Consider the following 7,220-nt stretch of genomic DNA (forward strand, 5'->3'; position numbering starts at 1 on the left):
GGCCAGGCACTTCCCCTGTGGCCTAATTTGAGCAACTACTTTTCTTCTGTAATGAGCACAGGGAAACAAAAGATGCCTCACTCCCGGGTGCTCCCTGGTCCTCTCCATTCCTGCCTGTCAATCATCACTGCTGCCGCCCTTCCAAACTGATAAGTAACTGATGATGCACTGATGGCAAGAAAACCCAGACTGGAGGTGGAAGAAAATCCGTCTCTGAATTTTTTGAACATTTAATTTGAATACATCCTGTCACAAGTGAAGATGAGTTAACACTCAACCAAAGAGAGTGTGGGGGAGGGAGAGAAAGCCCCTTTGAATTGCAAGGGCTGGGAGAGGAATAAAGTGGGTTTACAAAAATGAGCCCAAGTATAGAGGGGGAGGGTGGAAATAGATGTTTCAAGAAGAAAACATATATGTTATACACAGATGTATGTGTATGTGTATGCATGTATATGTGTACATGCATTTATGCATGTAAGTGTATGTGTGTGTGTGTGCACACGCGCACACACACACACACACACACACCACACATCTCTGCAGTTCAAGGCCTTGGGGAATCCCATACAGGAAAGGGCCTTTACCAGCTGTCCCCCAGGGGAGGTTTAACCCGCCTCCAACATTTTTCTTAATTCTTCTGTCCATTGGAAAAAAGGCACAACAACAGGAGCCCTCATAAATAAGACCGAAAAAAACCCTACATTTTTAGCATTCTGTGGTTTATTATTCTTCAAATTTGATAACTTCCAAGTGGAAATCCTGATCATTTTTAGAAACGATTTCTTCTGTGTTTTTCATAACCCTTAAACCCACCACAAACACCCCCAAAGCAGTCTGCTCTAGAATTGCATCTCTGACATATGTGTAAAATATTGAACAGCAGGCTTTGTTTACTCTATTTTTATGCACATGTATAAAACACGAGAAGGACAAACCTCTGCCTGACTGACCTAAGATTCTAGACGAGAATACATTCTGACCACACTTCATTTCAAGCGTGAAAAATAGCCCTCCGAAAGGGAAAATATATGCGGTGTTTATGCCTCAGGCCAGGAAGTGTACCCTTTCGCTTGGGTTCTGCTCTGAATAGTCATCTAGACACATCAGCGCCTCTCAGTGTGACCGCCCTTGTGAGTTTCAGTTGGGCGGAAGCAGTTAGTTTGGTCAGAAGTTCCTCTCAAAGAACATAAGAAGATGAGATCTGCGGGTTTGGGACAGGGCTGGAAAGCGCCTGGTGCTCCTGGACTGTGCACCGAGCAGAGGAAGCCTCGGGGCAGTTGTGGGGGTGGGGGGCAGACTAGTCAGCGGCTGAGGCTCTGGATGGGTCTCTCCAAAGAAGCGAGCTGCAGCCCTGGGTACCAGCAGCAAACATCAAAACCACATAAAAGGAGCAGGAAACGGTGGCCAGAGGAGCCGGCAGCAGTGGTGGTGTGGTAGAGCAGGTAGTGTTTGCAACAACGTGAAGAGCACAGATGGAACAGAGGCTGGGGCGTGCAGGGTGGAGAGATGGGAGGGCTTGTGGTGTTTTTTCTGCGCACAGTCAGAACAATTAATAAATGAACTGATCATCGACTCTGGCCTGAGGACTGTAGAAGTTTTGTCAAGATCCAAGAGCAGATCTTACAGTGTTGCTAGGCAGATAATATGAACAGGGGTTATAATGTGAATTATACAAGTATACAAGACTAGTGTGGATGGGAGAGTTGGAAGGGGTCGACCTCAGCGAGTGTACCTCAATCAGATCGAGGACGTTTTTACCAAAGGCCAGCTTAGGAGTACCCTAATTAAGTTAATAACAATGTACCTACCTATATAGTTTAAGTTTTAAAAATGTGGCTCTCAAAAGAAATTTCAATCGTTGTACTGTTGATATTTGGCTCTGTTGACTAATGAGTTTGCTGATCACTGGTCTAGGTGTTAGTGACATTCCCATTGGAAAGATGTGGAAAGTGAAGAGCAGAACTTACCCAAAGTTCCCCAGCTGCTAGATGGCAGAGCCCACATTGAAAACCACATTCGTCAGCCCCAAAGCATGTGTCCGTTCTCATTGCACCAAATGACACCCAGGTCTGGAGAGGACGCGGCTCAGACTCAGGGTGGCATCCAAAGGGGCCCTGAAAAAAAGGGCGTTGGTGGCCTAGAGGACAGACCTCGTCACCTAGTTACTTGGTGGGGAGGTTCAAGACTGTGGCATAAAGGACACAGGGCACCGGGAGTTAGGGTTGGGGTGGGGGTTGGGGGAGAAATAGATTAAAAATAGAGTTGGCAGGGTGCTAATTAGTTAAGCCCTAATACATGGGATAAATAGCAGGATGTAATTAACCACTGCTTAAAGAGGACCCTAGGTATTCCCCTCCGAGAATAAATCGTGTGGATTGTTATGCTAATTCCTGTTCCTTCTGACGCTGGTAATCTGAGAATTCCATCCAGCTGAGAGAGGCTGTTCAGACCCTGACTTCAGAAAACCATTCTTCAACTGAAGTGAATTGATCAGTCTCACGGGGTGTCAAAGGCCTTGGGGTTTTTGCTAAAATAGTTAGAGATGACTATTTAGGAATTGTTGGTTCTAGGCCCCTTCCTTCTGTCTACCAGAACATGCAGAAGTAAGGACTCTCGGGTTTCTAAAGGACTAGTTTCTAGAGCCACTGTTGGCGGAATGGGACCTGCTCCTCATTCAAGCAAAGTTCTAGTTGAAATTCTGACACCTTTTTTTGCACTGCCGACCACCTGGTCAAGCTGTGATATGGCTGTAACGAGGATAGAATATGCCATTCTGGCATACGGGTTATTTTGAACTAAAGGCAACTGGAAAAAGCAGACATAAAAAGAGCTCTCCGTCACCCTTCCCATCTGCCTAAAAGCAGGCCGTAAATTGCCCGTGTGCAGGTGTCTCCTTCTGCCCCACCAGGAAGCGATCAATCTTTATCACCAGAGGCAGTGATGGAACCAAGATGAGTCTGCACAAATAACCTTACTAAATAGCCCTTATGTACCATTACTTCCCCCCATTTATTCCTACTCACCTTCCCACAACTTATCAGCTCCAGAAGCCCAAAGCCCCTTTCTTTTGTCTAGTCCAGTGGTTCTCAACCTTGGCTGCACATTAGAATCACCTGGGAATCGTTTTAAAATCCTGATTTCTGGGCCTCATCCTCCAGAATTTTAAAAAGATTCCCAAGTGATTCTAATGTGCAGCCAAGGTTGAGAACCACTCGTCTAGTCACTTCTTGACAATTTATTGTCCTTTGTTAAAATGGCGTGTAAGCCCCTGGGTCTAACTACTTCTTTGGATTTTCATTTCTTTTCTGGGAAGTCCCTGTGCACCTGTAAAAAAAAAAATTAACATCAATTAACATTGTTTGCTTTTCCTCCTGTTAACCTGTCTTTGTGAGTTTAATTTGCAGGTTCCGGGTACAAACCTAAGAGGACAGAGAAAGATTATTTTCCTCCCCTACAGGTATGATGAGAATTAACCAGCCATCACAGAAGAAGACCTCACGGAGGCCAAGATGTGGAGGTGAAGGACAGCTGAAACATCGGAAAGGCTCAGGTCATACTCTCCTCACACTTGTGAGGCAGGAAGGACTGTGTGCAGGACGAGCCAGCAGCGGATAATGATGACCTGGGGCTGCGGTAGCAGGCAGGCAGCACCACAGGGGTTTCCTATACATTTGTTTTACAGTTCCATCAATGAAGAAATCATGCCCCAAAGCCCAAGATTTTCTTTGATCATCTTAATTTTGGGTTGTTTCATTGCTTTCAATAACAGTTTTGGAATATGCATGAACAATGTGATTTAATGTTTACTTCTCAATGAGAATTTTTATTTAATAAGTTCACAAGTCCAAAACTCTTTTCTGACCTCATACTCCAACACATTTGGAAAATATGTTTATTGCTGGAACAATGATTCAGACATTTTGTTGTCCTGAAAAAAAAAACACCAAAATAATTACATTATTTTTTTCTAGCTTGACAAATGGTAAAATTAAGGTATAGAACAGCTGACCTGCTTAAGGAGACAATGAAAGTTATAGAATTGGGCCCACACCTAGGTCATCTTGCATCTAGGTCAGCTCACAGCTCATGGTCCATGGCATAGATTTTCTACAGCCTTTGCATCATCTTGGCTCCCTTGCAGCTTCAGACCAATTGTTCATCTATTTTTAGCAGGCAAAACCACTGGGGAAGAAAGAAGCTAACAAATGAAAGGAAAAGATATAAGGCACAAGGGCAGAATGAATATCAGAGGTGGGATAAAAGTTAAAAAAAAAAAAAGTACCCTAAAATAAATCCAGGGTAACATGTAAGTAGATGAGATGTATGTTATGCGCAATGGAATTTTTCTTTCATTCCCCTAATCCCACAACAGGGCTCAATTCCTTTCTTGACTGAATCCCCCTCACATTTTGTTTGTTCTCCCCCAAGGACATTTATTAGATCCTGCCTCCCATAACATACCGTGACAATCACACCCTGACCAGACCAACTAGGTTATAAACTATTTGAAGGCATAGACAAATTTCTTCCCCCCATTGAATTTAACATGTTTGTTGGATAACCAGGAAAGTATTCACAGCTAGAGTGATTAACAGCAACAACAAAACTGCTGGGTCCATTTTTATCTTCTATTTGGAAAAGCATTTGTTTCCAAAATGTGATTTTGCCGAAACCAGTTTGGCTCAGTGGATAGAGCGTCTGCCTGCGGACTGAGAGGTCCCGGGTTCGATTCCGGTCAAGGGCATGTACCTGGGTTGCGGGCACATTCCCGGTGGGGGATGTGCAGGAGGCAGCTGATCGATGTTTCTCTCTCATCGATGTTTCTAACTCTCTCTATCTCTCTCCCTTCCTCTCTGTGAAAAATCAATAAAATATATTAAAAAAAACAACAAAAAACAAAATGTGATTTTGAAAAGCTGAAGAACTGGCGTGGGACATTACCGCTTGCTTGACTATACAGATAAATAAAAACCACCAACTTTGCTCTCCGTGAGCACAGGAGGGACAGAAAGAGAGAGGAGTTTGAGCCTGTGCTTTGTGTTGTGGCATTTGAGTGCGCCTGGCGTGGGGGAGGGAGGGGGGAAGGCTGCTGAAGCTTGGCTTGGGGTTGACAGGGGGCTCTCCTGCTCAGATCACACCGGGTTGGCAACAGACCAGACATGAGGAACCCACAGGACCTCTCTTAAACCTTTGTCACCTTCATTAATTCAATAATGATTTTTCAGGCAAGTTTCATTCAGGCACTTTGGGACAGGGCAGTGAGTCAGAGGTTGGCATTAAAACCAGAATAGAAGCCATTGTCCTCTCTGGGGAGCGTCCTCTGGGCTTTAAATTCCCAGATCACACAACTTCCTAATTGGTAAGAAATGTTCTTAAACAAGAACGTAGATTTCACCAGGCCTGACAGTGACTCACCAGGTGCTCCAAGGACTGTCTGATGAGAAAGAAGTTGGATGCACATGTCACAGTAAATTTCTAAAGTATTTTCCACCCGGAGGTTTATTGCTAAATATAAATAAAATATCTCTCCTTGGGCAATCCCATTCCAGCTCCAGCAGATATGCCTTCGTTAATTAAATTAACTTTGAAATGACATTCAGACAATGTCTTCCTTCCAAATGCCTTTGTTTTCTCCAAGATCTTACTGTCAAGCTGTTTCACAAGTTCCCGTGTCCACCGATTAAGCGCCCCACCCCCAGCCCGCATACTAATTGAGACGTTTTATCCTCTCTGTGTTCGGTAGGGGTAGAGCAGTCCCCACATTGCATTCATTTAACTGTGTTCCCAAAGGCCCACACACTTACAATACCAAAAATTTAAAAAAAAGGAAAAAAAAGATCCAGGGTGCTTAAAAAGGATCCGGATAAATGCAAAATTTAAATCTCATTTACTGAAACGCACACAACTGACAGCAAATTCCTGAGTTGAGGAGAGAGGATTTTTTTTAAAAAGTAGTCTCTTTCCAAAATCAGGCATTCGCGTCCTTATTACAGGGGCTCTCCGCTTAAATCCTTTCAGTCCGAAGCTGATCCCCGCCCCCCGCCGGCCCCCCCGGGCGCGGGCGCGCAGGCGCGGGCACGCACACGTGGACACACAATCACTCGCACGCGCCCGCCCACACCCCCTTCCCTGCGAATCTCCCGCGGGATTTACAGGTTTCGCCGCCGCGGATTACTGTCAGGTGCAGAAAGCAAGCCTTTGTTCCGTGAGCATCCTGCCCCCCACCCCCCGGATTTGACTTATTTACTTGCCACGTGAGCTCTGAGCCGGGGCCGGTCCGGCGGGGAGGCCACCCCAGCGCAGGGGAGACAAAGGCTGGAAGCGCGCGGCCAGTGCGGCCCGGGGACGTCCCCCCAGCTCCGGCGACACGTGCGAAATTGGCCTGACCTGCCTGCGACTGAGCGGCTCTGGCACCAGACGTTCTGTGCCAGCCCGCGGGAAGGCGTCGGTGTTCCGTTGCGCGGGGAGAGGGCCCGGCGGGGGCCAGAGGATCCCTGGATGGTCGGGGCAGGGGGACTCCGCAGAGAGGCGCGCTCCCGGGGTACCAGGTAGAGCGAGGCTTTTAGACGGAGCCTCGCAGCCACCGCGGTCTAAGAGAGACCGACAGTGGCCCCCTTTGTCCTCGGGAGGGAGTACGACCCCCTCCATTCCCGAGAGGCCAAGCTCGGAGAGCCTTGGACCGCTCTCCTCACACAGTGCCCGGCGTGAGCGACGCGCCTCGGGCGCAGAAGTTAAGGGCACCAAAAAGTCAGTGGTCAAAATACGTATCCTAATGCAATGCTTTCTGAAGCGATTAAAATTAATGCCAAAAAAGTATGTTGAACAAAACAAACACTAAATTCTAAATAGAGACAGGATCAGTGCAGTGCCCTGCTGAGCCAGTTTGTAGCCACAGGTCAAGGGAAGATTCCCCGGGTGTCGGGAATTTGTGGTGCAAGGGGAGCGGAGCGCGGGCCACAGGCGTCGGAAGTGGAGGCCCTGAGAGCCCGGTAGGGGAGTGGCGGGGTGGCCCCGGGGGCCGGAGGTGAGAGATCAGGAGGGGAACAAAGGCGGGGCGGAAGGCCAGTCGGGGGTGGGAGAAACGGGAAGGGTGCCGTCCTTCGTTGCCGGGGTCGGGCTTCCACTTGGACCTGGAGTGTAAGGCTCCGCGCCGCCAGCGAGTCCTGCAGGGTTCCCGCTCGCTGGTTAATTCTCACTAACAAGACTTGGCAAGATGTCGG

General features: G+C 47.4%; 1 long non-coding RNA gene across 1 annotated transcript; it reads right to left on the reverse strand.

The window, feature by feature from the left end:
* Positions 1-1,574: 1,574 nt before the first annotated feature.
* LOC132228680 (uncharacterized) lies at positions 1,575-4,794 on the reverse strand. Its single transcript, XR_009451402.1, has 3 exons — positions 4,052-4,794; positions 3,225-3,928; positions 1,575-3,085 (listed from the first exon to the last, which is right to left on the reverse strand). It is a non-coding gene; the product is annotated as an uncharacterized LOC132228680 (long non-coding RNA).
* Positions 4,795-7,220: the final 2,426 nt, after the last annotated feature.

This window comes from Myotis daubentonii, chromosome 2, assembly GCF_963259705.1.
Source record: "Myotis daubentonii chromosome 2, mMyoDau2.1, whole genome shotgun sequence".
Lineage (NCBI taxonomy): Eukaryota > Metazoa > Chordata > Mammalia > Chiroptera > Vespertilionidae > Myotis > Myotis daubentonii.